The sequence below is a fragment of the Petaurus breviceps genome, unplaced genomic scaffold, assembly GCF_028583685.1.
Source record: "Petaurus breviceps papuanus isolate PSGF00001 unplaced genomic scaffold, PetGlider_PUasm1.0 428, whole genome shotgun sequence".
NCBI classification, from domain to species: Eukaryota; Metazoa; Chordata; class Mammalia; order Diprotodontia; family Petauridae; genus Petaurus; species Petaurus breviceps.
This window is the reverse complement of record NW_027186331.1, coordinates 4,108,018-4,122,025: the sequence shown is the minus strand read 5'-3', so window position 1 is coordinate 4,122,025 and position 14,008 is coordinate 4,108,018.

Sequence of the window (14,008 nt, the reverse complement as noted above, 5' to 3'; positions counted from 1 at the left end):
GAAAAAAATCTATAGTCATGAAAAAGTGCTCTTAATTCACTATTCATTAGAGAAATGCAGATCAAGACAACTGAGGTACCACCTCATCCATCAGAAATGACATGCTAGGGATGAGGGAAAATAGGAACACTAATAAACTGTTGGAGTTGTGATGGTCCAACCACTCTGGAAGATATTTCAGAACTATGCCCAAAGGACCATGAAACTGCATATCCTTTGTCCCAGCAATACCACTCCTAGGTCTGTACCCCAAAGAAGGTGAAAGAAGAGGACAAATATGTACAAAAACCAGCTTTATTTGTAGTGGCAAAGAATCGGAAATCAAGGGGATGCTCATCAAGTTGGGGAACTGCTGAACAAGTGGCATGTGATTGTGATGGAGGGCTATTGTGCTACGAGAAATGAAGAGGGGTGTTTCCAGAAAAAGAAAAAAAAAACATGACGAGAGATATGATTTCATGCCAAACAAAGTGAGAACCAAGAGATCATTGTACACAGTAACAGCAGTATTGTAATAATGATCAACTGTGAAAGACTTAGCTACTCTGATCCATACAATGATCAAAGATCATTCCAAAGGACTCATGATGGAAAAGAGAGAACTGATGAACTCTGAGTGCAAACTGAAGTGTGTGTGTGTGTGTGTGTGTGTATGTAATGTTGGTAATATGGCTAATATGAAAATGTTTTGCATGATTTCATATGTATAATTGATATCATTTTGCTCAATTCAGTGGGTGAGAAAAGGATGGAAGAGAATTTAGAACTCAATTTAAAAAGAATATTCAAATTTTTATATATATATACTGTAAGCTCCTGAAGGTCAGGAACTATTTTCACGGACTCCCAGAAGTGGAATGACTTAATCATCCTAGATCTAGAGCTGGAAGAACCAGAGACTACTTAGTCTAGAGTCATCATCCTGGTTCCATTTTAGCCTTTGTATTTCAAGTAGCTATTACAGTACAATGTAGTGGATGTTTATCCATTTGAACAGAAGCAGACATTGGGAAGGGAAGAACCAGTGTGAGAATTACACTGGTTGTAGTGAATAGAGCACTTGGGAGTGACTTGGGAGTCAGGAGATGGCATCAGTCAACATCTTGCCATGTGCCAGGTGCCCTCCAGACTGAACTTCCTTTATCTCTTGGCCAGCTGAAAAAATGTTACTTTTTAGTCTGAAAGAGCATTCTGCAAGACTTTGGAGAGTCTCATTTCCTATTAGCTTCCTCTTCCCCTTCCCTCAAAGGATGGGTGAAGCAGGATAGATAAAGATGATACACACACACCCCTATAGCCATTCCCCAATAGATAAATGCTCAAAGGATATAAGCAAACAAAATTGCAAAGTATTAACAACCACACGAAAGAAGGCTCCATTCTTAATAAGAGAATAAACATCCAAACAACCCTGGAGTTTTACCTTATGCATTTCAAATGGGCAGAGATAACAAAAAATGACAATAGTCAATGTCAGAGAGTTTGTGAGAAGACAAGCATACTGACATTTTGGGGGGTGGGAGGAGCTATGTATCAGTACAACCATACTGAAAAGAAATTTTGAATTGTGCATATAAGCTGACCAAAATGATTCCATTGCTGGGCTTATACTCCAAAGAAGCCATTGATGAGAAGTCCCCATCAACAACAAAATATTTATTGTAGTACTTTTTGTGATAGCAAAGAATTGAAAATAAAGATGCCCGTTGATTGGGGAATGGCCGAACAAATTTTAGTATACATATATAATGAAAGATTACTGCTGTAAGAAGTGGTGAATGTGAAGAATACAGAGAAGCATGGCAAGTTCCACATGAACTGATGCAGAGGGAAGTCATCACAGTCAAGAAAACTATAGACATTGACTACAACAATGTCAATGGAAACAACCACACACGAAAAAAATAAAAAATGAATATTTCAAAAGTATAAAGAAGAGGGGTGGCTAGATGGTGCAGTGAATAGAGCACCGGCCCTGAAGTCAGGAGGACCTGAGTTCAAATTTGGCCTCAGACACTTAACACTTACTAGCCGTGTGACCTTGGGCAAGTCACTTGACCCCAATTGCCTTCCAAAAATAGCAAAAAAAAAAAAAGTATAAAGAATAAATACTCTAAAGTACTGTTGATTAGAGAAATGCAAAATAAAAAAACCTCTGAGGTACCACCTCACAGTTATCAGATTGACTAATATGATAAAAAAAAAAAATGTTGGAGGGGATATGAGAAAACTGGGACACTAATGCATTGTCGGTGGAATTGTGAATAGATCCAGCCATTCTAAAGAGTAATTTGGAACTATGCCCAAAGGGCCATATAACTGTGCATACCCTTTGATCCAGTGCTAAGGCTATATCCCAAAAAAAAATTTTAAAAAGGGAAAAGGGTCTATTTGTATAAAAATATTTATAGCTGTTGTTTTTGTAGTAGCTGAGAATTGGAAATTGAGGGGATGCCCATCAATTGGGGAATGGCTGAACAAGTTATGGCATATGATTGTAATGGAATATTCATGTGCTATAAGAAATAACAAGCAGATTGATTTCAGAAAATTCTGGAAGGACTTACATGGACTGATACAAAGTGAAACAAGAAAAAACAGGAGAACATTGTACACAGTAGCAGCAACATTATGTGAATATTAACTGTGAATGACTTCACAATTCTCAGCGATACAATGAGCTAAGGCAATCCTAAAGGAGTAATGATGAAGCATATTATCTGCCTCCAGAGAAAGAACTGCTGTTGTCTGAATACAGACTGAAGTAGGCTCTTTTTCTCTCTCTTTTTCTATCTTTTAAATTTGAGGTTTTTTTTTTAAGCAATCGGGGTTAAGTAACTTGCTCAAGGTTACACGGCCAGTTATTTCTGGGTGTGGTGCTGAGTATCTGAGCCCGGATTCGATCCCCACATTATCCCAACACTGGGGCCAGTGCTCTTACTCGCTGAGCCACCTGGCCGCCCCTATTTGAGTCTTCTTGCACAAAATGACTGATACAGAAATGTTTTACATGATTGCGCAAGTATAACCTGTATCAGATTGCTTACAGTCTCAGGAGAGGTGAGGGAAGGGAGGAAGGGATAGAATTTGTAACTAAAAACTTTGAAAAATAATGTTTAAAATTATTTTATATCAAAAAAACCTAGCCATGTGACCTTGGGCAAGTTACTTAACCCCAAATGCCCTCCAAAATAAAAAATAAAATAAATTAATTTTAAAAAATTATTTTATATACAATTGGGGTAATTTTTTTTTCTTTTTTTGGAGTTCAATTGGGGTTAAGCAACTTGCCCAAGATCACATTGGTAGTTTTTGTGTTGTGTCTGAGGCCAGATTTGAACTCAGGTCCTCCTGACTCCAGGGTGCGTGCTCTATTCACTGCGCCACCTAGCTGCCCCATAAAATATTATTTTTTAAAAATATAAAGAATAAACATAACTCAAAAGGGAGATGTGAGAGGATTCTCCCAATGCACTTCTTTGTGGAGGTGGGAGGTGTTGGTGCATTGTATAGGTTTGGGGACTTTTCCAATGTATCAATCAGTTCTTTTTCTTGTCTTTAAAAAAATACTATTTGTATTTTCATATGAGATGGCTCTCTGGGCAGGGGAGGGATACTGGAGAAAACCAGATTTAAAAATAAAAGACATCAATAAAACAATTTTATAGTAAATAAAATCAAGGAGTCAAAGCAGATGGCCTCTAAAGCCTTCCCTGCTCTACATCTCATCCTATAGCTCTGTGGCTGGGCTCTGTATTGGATGCTGAGGATACAACAATATAGGAAATGCCCTGCCTTCTGGGAGTTATACTTTACCAAGGGGGAAACAAACACAGGCAGACAAGAAAATAGAAAATATGTTCAAAGTTAAGTTTTAAGGGGAAAGGGAGTGTCACTAATACTGAGGAGAATCAGAAAAGGTCTCTTGTAGGGGATGCCACTTCAGCCACCAAAGGAACAAGGAATTTCAAGCAGGGCAGTAGGATGAGGAAGAAGGAACATGCTAGGTGTGGAGGAAAGTCTTTACAAAAGCATGTGGAAAGTCATGTACAGGAGACCACTCTGCCAGAAAGACAGAGTCAGTCAAGAAGCATTTATTAAGCACTTACTGGGTGCTAAGAAATAAAGGAAGAGGGGCAGCCAGGTGGTGCAGTGAATAACCGGCCCCAGAGTTGGGAGACCTGGGTTCGGTTCCGGACTCAGACACTTAACACCCACACAAAAATAATAAAAACTGTTCGTGTAACCTTGAGCAAGTTACTTAACCCTGATTGCTTAAAAAAAAAAAAAAGAAATAAAGGAAGGTTGAAAACCCCAACTAGAGCATGCAAAGAAAAAGAATTTAAAATCTGTTATGGAAAGGTAGATAAGAAAGAGATCATGTAGATGTTTGGCAGCCCAGGGGCTAAACCACTAAAAGCTGTTTGGAGAGGCCAGTTCCTAGGAAGATCAATCGATGGTTTAATTGGGAAAGGAGTTGGTGACTTTTGCCCAGAAGGTTTTGCAGGAATGCTTCTGACCTCTGGATCTGGATGCATCCAGATCTGCTTGGGTCACAGAAGTAACTACCTGTGGAAGGCCTAAAAAGCCAAGAATAAGGCCAGTTCTGCAGTGACAGCTGGGATCCCTCTAATCAGGGAGTTCGAGCTGTTGCTTTTAAGGGCAATTCATGTATGAGTCTCCATATTATGGGAAAGGAGGGAATTTCGCAGGTCCCTGGCTGGAAATTTCAAGAAAAGAGGGAGGGCTAGGGAAAGAGCAAGAACTCTGGGTTCTTCTTGCCAGCCAGCTCCTCCTTCTCCTTCACTGGGGACAGCTCCAGGGAACTCAAGCACAAGCAAGGGCTCTGCCCACAGCTGAGCAGGGCGCCAGAAATCTTAGACAGACTTGGAAGGTAGCTCAGAGGTCATTGAGTCCAACACTCACCCAAGTCATGCAACCAATCCTGGACAAGTCACCATCTGGTCTCTACTTGAAGGGACAGCACCAGGGAGCTCCCTACATCCCAAGGCGATCATTGCACATTTAGGCAGCAATAATTTTTCAGGAGAATTTCCTTTACATGAATCCAAAGTCTGCTTTCTAACAACTTTCACCACCTGGCCCTTGTTTTGCCATCTGAAAATGGCCAAAGAGATTAAGTCTAAGCCTACCAAGCGACAACCTAAATCTTCAAACTAAAAATTCCCAAGTTCCTTTGGTAGGTCCTCCACAGCCTTGACTCCAAGTTAGATCCCCTCAGCATTCCCCTTGCCCTTTCCAGGACACAGTCCAGTTTGTCAATGCCCTTCCTGTCCAGTGGTAGCAGAATTACCTCAGGTATTCCTGCCATGGTCTGACAAGGGCCAAACAGAGCAGGACCATCGCCTCGCCCATTTGTAGCAGCAAGCACCCCAGCGTCCCCAGGGTGTCCGCCAATTCAGGTTCTTCGATCTGCTTGGATAAAGGAAAGCAACTCAAAATGGGTTAACAAGCTTACTTTAATCAGTCAAATATGTATCATTTACCTAGTTCAGGGGAAAAAGGTCAGCACCCCGAACTTCAGAGTATACAGACAGAATTATCAAGACAGAAACAGATCAAGTAGACAGTTTCCAAACTGTCCAACCATTACATCCATACCAAATCAACATCTGGGTTTTTCAAAGCCGGGTCTCTCAACAACGGCTTCCCAGAGTTTCATCTGATCAAATCACAGAACACTTCTCAAAGTGAGCCCCCAAAACAAAGCCTCACATCAGGGCTTATATAGCCTTCTCCTGGCTCAGAGAATGTAACAACCTTCTGGACCCACTGGCCAATCAAGAAGTATCTACTGAAAAACAAGCCTCCAACCCCAGGCTCCAGGTGCACTTTAGCCTAGGGGCAGGAAAGATCTTAAAAATTTACATTCCCATTAACACCATTCTGGACCCTGGACTTCTAAATGGATGACATTTTCTGAGGGGCATCATGCCATACTGTTGGCATTTTCACATGGACTGCTTTCCATCCACATCTCCTCCCATTACTTACTGCTGATTATCCAAGCTAAGTGCAGGTATTATATGTTCCCAAGAAACTCTATCTCCTGCCTTTACAGTCTGGTGAGACCCTTTGGATTCCAGTTTTGTCACTCAGGAGAAGCATTTTCCCACCTTCCTAATGTTCACAAATACGATGTTATGTCATGCAAATCATTAATAAAAATGTAAACCCTGAAGCCAAGGACAGAGCCCAGTAGCACTCCACTAGAGACCTCCTGAAACATTAATCAGTGCTCTATAGAGTTCAGTTCCGCATCACTCTACTAATCTCCATATTGTGTACAAGAATATCATGAGAGGCTCTGTCAGATGCTTTGCTGAAATCTGGGTAAATGAAATTAAAGTGTCTGTCTGCCTTCTTCAAGCATGGTGCTAGGTACCGAGAACATAAAGGTGGACAGTCCCTATGGCTCAGTAACTGACTTTCTAAGTCTTGGGGGATACAGCTCAGTAACTGGAGAACATAATAATTAGGTGTGGGAGGTGGTACTGACAACTGGGAGAATCAGAAATAGCCTCCTGAATGGGGGGGAAAGGGAAGGGAGCAAGCATTTAAAGCACCTATTATGTGCCAGGTACCATGCAAAGCACTTTACAAATATCTCACTTGATCCTCACAACAACCCTGGGACGTAGGTGACCTTATGATGCCTATTTTACAGTTGAGATAGAGGAGGTGAAATGACTTGCCCAAGGTCACACATTAAGTGTCTGAGGCTGAATTTGAATTCAGGTCTTCCTGACTTCAGACCCAGGGCGCCACTGCTCTGCTGAGCTCTCTCTTAGGCAGCCTTTGAGCTGAGCCAATATTTGTAGAGAGCTAGGGATCCCAAGGGGTAGAAAGAGGAGAGCATTCCAGTCTCGGGGAAGTCTGTAGGAAGGCATCAAGGCAGCCTCTCAAACTTGGAGCAGCCTTGGAGCTCCTCCTTCTGTTTCCACCAGAACAGAACCTGGCTTTCCCCTGGTGGGATTGCTCAAACATCCCTCCTTCCTCCTTCTCTGGAGGCTACAGTCTCTCTCTTCTCAAATGCAAAGGGGGTGAGATAGGGTCCCTTTGATCCTTGCCCTCCAGGGGTCACAGCTGGACCATCCAGCAGCTCCCGGCTTTCTCTTTCTCGTTGCTTGAAGCCCATACTCCCTTTAAAACATTTCCCCCTTCTACAACCCACCAAGAAAGATGTCTGCCTTCTAAGAAAGATTCAAGTGCTACTGTCCATTCATCCTCTCCCTGCCTGTCCTGGTCCCTTCCCTACCTACTGTGTAGATATCTGGTATTCCCATAGTTATTTACACCTCATCTGCCTCATTAGAAAGGATGCTCCTGGAGGGCAGGGGCTTCTATTGCCTTTCTTTGAACCCCCAGCACCTGACATACAGTAATGTTTAATAAAGACTCATTGACTGACCAGTGGTGGCTTTGGGTTCATCTCCTCAGTCATTCCAATATCCACGTTAATGATTTGTAAGCTTTTGTCTCCCTCGATTCTTCTGATTCCCATCTCCACGCCTAACTAATCAAAATTTCTGCCTCCAGGCCATCTCATTGCAGCAGCTGAGCAGAGCCCAGACTGGCCCCCTCATCTCTCCCTGCTAAACCTGCACCTTCTTAGAACTTCTCCTCCAGCTACCCAGGGCCACAAGAGCATCAGTCATCTTTGGTTTTCCCCTCTCCCCTCACCTTGTCCCTGAATGCCGATCTTTTGACCACCATGTTTCTTACATTCATCCCTTTCTTTCCATTTACCCAACCATCACTCTGGTTGAGAGCCTTGCTCCCTCACCTGGGCTATTTTGATAAGTCTCACTGGTTCTAATTTCTCCCACATGGGTGGTGTACAGTGCTGGGCCTGGAATCAGGAAGATATCAGTTCATAATCAATCCAGGCTTAGATACTTCCCAAATGTCTGACCCTGGGCAAGTCATTTCACTTTGGTCTGCCTCAGTTTCCTCAACTGGAAAATGGGGATCATAATTGCACCTACCTCCCAGGGTTGTAGAGAGGATCAAGTGAGATAATATTGGTAAAAGTACCAATTAGCAAAGTACCTGGCCCTAGTGGGTACTTAATGTACACAACTTCCCTTCCTCTATCTCCAAGCCTTTCTCTATACAACTGTCAACACCTTCATTCTCAATCACAAAACTGACTACATTTACTTCCCTGGTTAAAAACCTTCCATGGTCCCCTGGAGCCTCTAGGAGAAAACACAGACTCCTTAGCTTGGCACAGAGAGTCCTTCACAATCTGGCTTCTTTCTATTTTTCCAGACTCACTTCATATTACTTCCCTTCCAGATCCCCCATGCTACATCCAAGTTGACATACTTACTGTTCTCAAATGTTATGTGCTGTGCCTAGCACACAATAGCCTTCCAATAAATACCTGTTAATCTATAACCTCTGTTCTTTTGTCTGGGCTGTGCCCCATGCTGTAAGGGTTATGGGATTTAAAGATCTTCCATGCCCCGTTGGACTTGCTGACGTAGCAGGAAGGGGCGGAGCAAGAGGAAGCGGAAGCCAAGCTAGCGTTCCTGCGGTGGCTGGCGGTGGTGGTGACGGCGGCAGCAGCAGAGGCAGTGGCAGCGCGAAGCCCTTTTTGAGTTAGAACTGCTAAGGACTTTCTGCTAAGGACTCCTGCTGAGGACTGCCAGGGGCCGGAGCTTCTGGGAGCGCGCTTCCAGGACGCTGGGTGGTTGCTGTGAGTGGGGAGAGGAGGACCTTTGCCTGAGGTAGCCTGTTCTGTTTTAAAGGCTTGAGAATGTGGGTGCTTTCTACTTTATCTACCTGTGCCAATGTCATAACTACTCTGATGGCTTTCACTTTCTGGTTTTGGGACTCAGTCTTTTGGTATCTTAATAAATTTTCTAGTTTATTTCCTCATATGGCAAACATGACGTATTTTCTAATGGATAATTATATCAGCATATTTGTAATCTCTATAGGCATTGTGAATATGGCATTGCTGATACACATGCCTGGAACACACTCCCTCCTTCCAGGCTCTGCTCAGATGCTACCCCCTAATCAGAGCCCCTCCTGATTCTCCTGGAAATCAGTGTCTTCCCCCTCCTCAAACTTTCATGTACTTTCTCATGTGTGTACAGGTTTTATGGAGTAAAAGGTAATCCCCTTGAGGTCAGGGACAGTGGAGGATTTTCTTGTCTCTGTATCACCATTGCCTAAACAATGCCTCCCGGCATGTGGCAGGCACTTAATACTATTTTTTTTCTTTTAAATTTATTTGCTTTTAGTTTACAACATTTACTTAATAGTATTTTAAGAATGGATTCTAGGAGCTGAGCCCAGACCTATGTGAGCCCGAGGTTTTAGTCCCAGGACAGCCCCAACAAGCAGCTGCAGGGACTTCAGGAAAGTGGATCACCAACAGCAGTGGTGGTTTCCAGAATTATCAACCCATAAATGCCAAAGAAACAGTGAGAGGTCAGGATAGAACTCTGCTGGAACTGGGGGGGGGGACAGAGGTGTGGTCCAGCCTCTGCCCCTGGAACAAAGAGTGGTGGAGGTGTGGCAGCTGTGCAGCCACCTCCACATAGCTGCTTCAGATCTCCTGGCCTATGGATCATAGGGGGGCCAAGCAACCATTCAGAGAGTAATTGCTCTTGCTTTAACTTGCCTGGATCTGGATTGCAGTCTTGGGTGGTGGTCCAGAAGTATATGACCAGTGAGACAGAGCATGTGGGGGCTGTAGAGATGGCACCTTCCTAATAGCTCTGGCAGCTGTGAAAACCCCAGTGACTTGGGACTAAGCCCTCCCCTCTACTGTGGTAAAGAGCTCAAAAATCAAGCAATTGAGTGGCAACATGAGCAAGCAAAGGAAGCAAAGCAAGCACAGCAGTAAAACCTTAAATTCCTTTTTTGGGGACAAATAGGATCAAATCATGGAATGGCAGGAAGACAACAAAGTCAGAACTCCTGCTCCAAAAGATTCCAAGAAAAACATGAACTGGGGTGGCCAGGTGACTCAGTGAGTAAGAACACTGGCCCCAGTGTCGGGATGACCTGGGGATCGAATCCAGGCTCAGATACTTAGCATAACACCCAGAAACATCTGGCCGTGTAACCTTGAGCAAGTTACTTAACCCCAATTGCTTTTTAAAAAAAAGAAAAAAAAAGAAGAAAAAAGAAAAACATGAATTGGTTACAGGATATAGAGGAGCTCAAGAAGGATTTTGAAAATCAAGTAAGAGAAGTGGAGGAGAAATGAGAATGATGCAAGAAAATCATGAAAAGAGAGTCAACAACCTGACTGAAGAAAGTAACACCTTAAAAAATAGACTAATTCAAAGGGCAAAAGAGGCTCAAAAAGCCAAATTTGCCAGATGGAAAAAGAATTTTAAAAGCTCACTGAAGAGAACAATTCCTTCAGAATTAGACTGGAGCAAATGGAAGTTAATGACTTTATGAGAAATCAAGATACTATAAAACAGATCCAAACAAATGAAAAAATAGAAGGCAATGTGAAATATCTTAATGGAAAAACCACTGACCTGGAAAATAGATCCAGGAGAGATAATTTAAAAATTATTGGACTACCTGAAAGCTATGATCAAAAAAAGAACCTAGAAATCATCCTTCAAGAAATTCTCAAGGAAAATTGCCCTGATGTTTTAGAACCAGAGGGCAAAATAGAAATGGAAAGAATTCACCAATCACCTCTTAAAAAAGATCCCCAAAATTGAAAACTCCTAGGAATATTATAGGAATATATATATATATATATATACTCCAGCTTCTGGAGTTACAAGATCAAGAAGAAAATATTACAAGCAGCCAAGAAAAAACAATTTGAATATTATGGAAACACAATCAGGATAACACAGATCTAGCAGCTTCTACATTAAGGGATCAAAGGGTTTGGAATATGATATTCTGGAGATCAAAGGAGCTAGGATTAAAACCAAGAATTACCTACCCAGCAAAACTGAGTATAATGTTTCAGGGGAAAATATAGTCATTCAATGAAATAGAGGACTTTCAAGCATTCTTGATGAAAAATCAAGAGTTGAATAGAAAATTTGACATTCAAATACAAGAAGCAAGAGAAGCGTGAGAGGGTAAATAGGGAAAATAAATCATAAGGAACTTAACAAAGTTGAACTATTTACATTCCTACACAGAAAAATGATAGTTGTAACTTATGAAACTTTTCTCAGTATGAGAATAGTTGAACGCAATATAAATGTGTGTATATATATACATATACTTTTTATATGCATACATACATATATATGTCTGTATAGGAGGGTATATGTGCATATGAATACATATGTGAATGTGTGTATATATGTGTATGGGTATACATAGACAGAGGGCACAGGATCAATTGAATAGGAAGGGATGCTATTTAAAAGGTGAAATTGAGAGGTGAGAGAGGAATATAATGAGAGGAGATGGGGAGAGACAGAATGGGGTAAATTATCTCATATAGAAGAGGCAAGGGATAACTGTTACAATGGAGGGGAAGAACAGGAAGGCAAAAGGGAATGGGTCAACCTTACTCTCGTTGAAATTGGCTTAGGAGGATTGGCTAGGTGGCACAGTGAGTAGAGCACTGGTCCTGGAGTCAGGAGGACCTCAGTTCAAATCCAGCCTCAGACACTTAACACAAAAACTAGCTGTTTGACCTTGGGCAAGTCACTTAACCCCAATTGTCCTCCAGAAAGCAAAAAAACAACCAAATTTGGCTTAGGGAGGGAATGACATACACACTAAATTGAGTATCTTGCCCCACAGGAGAGTCGGGGGGAAAGTGATGAGTGGGGGGATGATGGAGGGGAGGTCAGTTTGGGTGGGGAGGGTAATGAGAAGCACACACTTTTGAAAAGTGACGGGGTCAAAGTAGCGAACAGAACAAGTGGGAGGGGGGTGGGATAGGATGGAGGGAAATATAGTCAGTCTTTCACAATATATCCACTATGGAAATGTTTTGTGTAACTACCTATGCACAACCTATATTGAACTGCTTATCTTCCCAGTAAAGGTGGGTGATGAGGGAAGAAGGGAAAGAATCTGGAATTCAAAGTTTTAAAAATCATATGTTTAAAAATATTATTATTATTATTTTACACACAACTGGGAAATAAGATATACAGGCACTGGGGTATGGAGATCCATCTTGCCCTACCAGAAAATCAGAGGGGAATGGGGGAAGATATAGGAGAGAGCAGATTGGGGGAGGGTGTATACAGTGTTTAGGAGTGGTGGGTAGGGGAAAGATGGGGAGAAAATTTGTAACTCAAAATCTTGTGGAAATGAATGATGTAAACTAAAAATAAACAAAATTTAAATTATAAAAATTAAAAAATAATGGATTCAAGTTGTTCTACCTCCAAGGTCTCTAACTTTGCTGTTCCCATTCTCCTTCTTGTGAACATTCTTTTGCACTTCCTAATTTGCCCAATCTGTAACCCTTCCTGACTCATCAGTGTCTCCCTGCCCCCTGATTCCTTCCTTCAGACCTCTAAGATATGGAAGTCTCCCTTTTCTTGAGAAAAGAGGCACCTAGAAAGATTCGGCATGGCAAGCATTTATTGAATTATATTGTGACAGGGATACAGGAACCAAAATGAAGCAGCCCCTGAGCTCAAGGGGCTTATAAGTGCAGAACTCCAGAGTTGTCAGTCAGTGAACAAGCAGTACTAAGCTAAATTCTGGGGACACAAAAAAGGTGGGGGGAGGTGGAAAAAGCATGCCTGCCCTCAAGGAGCTCACATTCTAATGGGGAAGACAATAGGCAGAAAAATATACAAACAAATAACAGGATATATTAGATAAAATCAACAGAGAGAAGGCACTAGAATTAATTGGAAAAGACTTCTTGTAAAGGGGAAAGTTTAGGGAGAATAATCCAGTCATAGGGGATACATAGCCAAAAAAAAATACCTCAATATCACTCAATCAAAGAATATATATATATATATATATATATATGGAGAAGGCAGGAAGGGCTGGTGGGGTGTTAAAAGACTGGAAAGGAAAGAGAGTGGAATGGGGGCTTTGAATGGCAGTGTAATTGAATTATATTTGATCTTGGAGGCAATAGGGAGCCAGTGGAGTTTATTGAGGAGAGGGCTTGGCCAAGCAAAAGCAACTTCCAGGTTCAGAATTACGAGCATAGTAACTCTCCATATATTCAGTAACAAATTAAGGCAAAACATTCACAGAAAAGAGAAAATCAAAATACAAGGTAACTCAGTCACTTAGTAAGTCCTCAATTCAATCACAAAGTATGAAGTTAAAGTACTCCACCCTTGGAAAGTACATTCATTTAGTCAATTGCAAAGTCTCTCTACTCAAGTGAAGATTAGTTTCCAATCATAAACAAAGTACATTCATTTGGTCAGTCACAAAGCACAACAATCAAAGTACACCAACCCTGGATCACAACTGAATTACAATTATCATCAGTTACCACCAAGCACCTTCTCAAAGGGGGAGTGGAGAGCAACAAAGGCCATCTACCCCTGAAATACAACAAGGTTATGATATCATCACAGCATTCAGTACCCAAGGAGAGGTCTTTTCTTCATCTTGACCTGAGGTAAGTTCTAATGAATCCTTGTTCCTGGGAAGACAAAGCTTAACAAAGCCAAAATATACATTGTCAGTGTCCTCATCAATTCGCTCTCTGACTGAAGAACAGTCTCAGGACCTCTGAAAACATCAGCAAGACCCTCCTCCAGGATTTCTGTAAACATACAAGAAAATCCTCCTTCAGGGCTTCTGAACCAACAGTAAGTTCCAGGACTTACAATAGCATTGACCTTTACCAGCAGACAAATCTGGCAAAATAACATCAAAACAGACAGAAAAAATACTGGCACCACAGTCATGCCTCCTCAGTTCTCAGCAGCTCTGGGTGTCAGTTTTCAAAAGTCTGGGGCAAGGTGGTGCAGTGAATAGAACACCAGCCCTGGAGTCAGAAGGACCTGAGTTCAAATCTGGCCTCAGACACTTAACA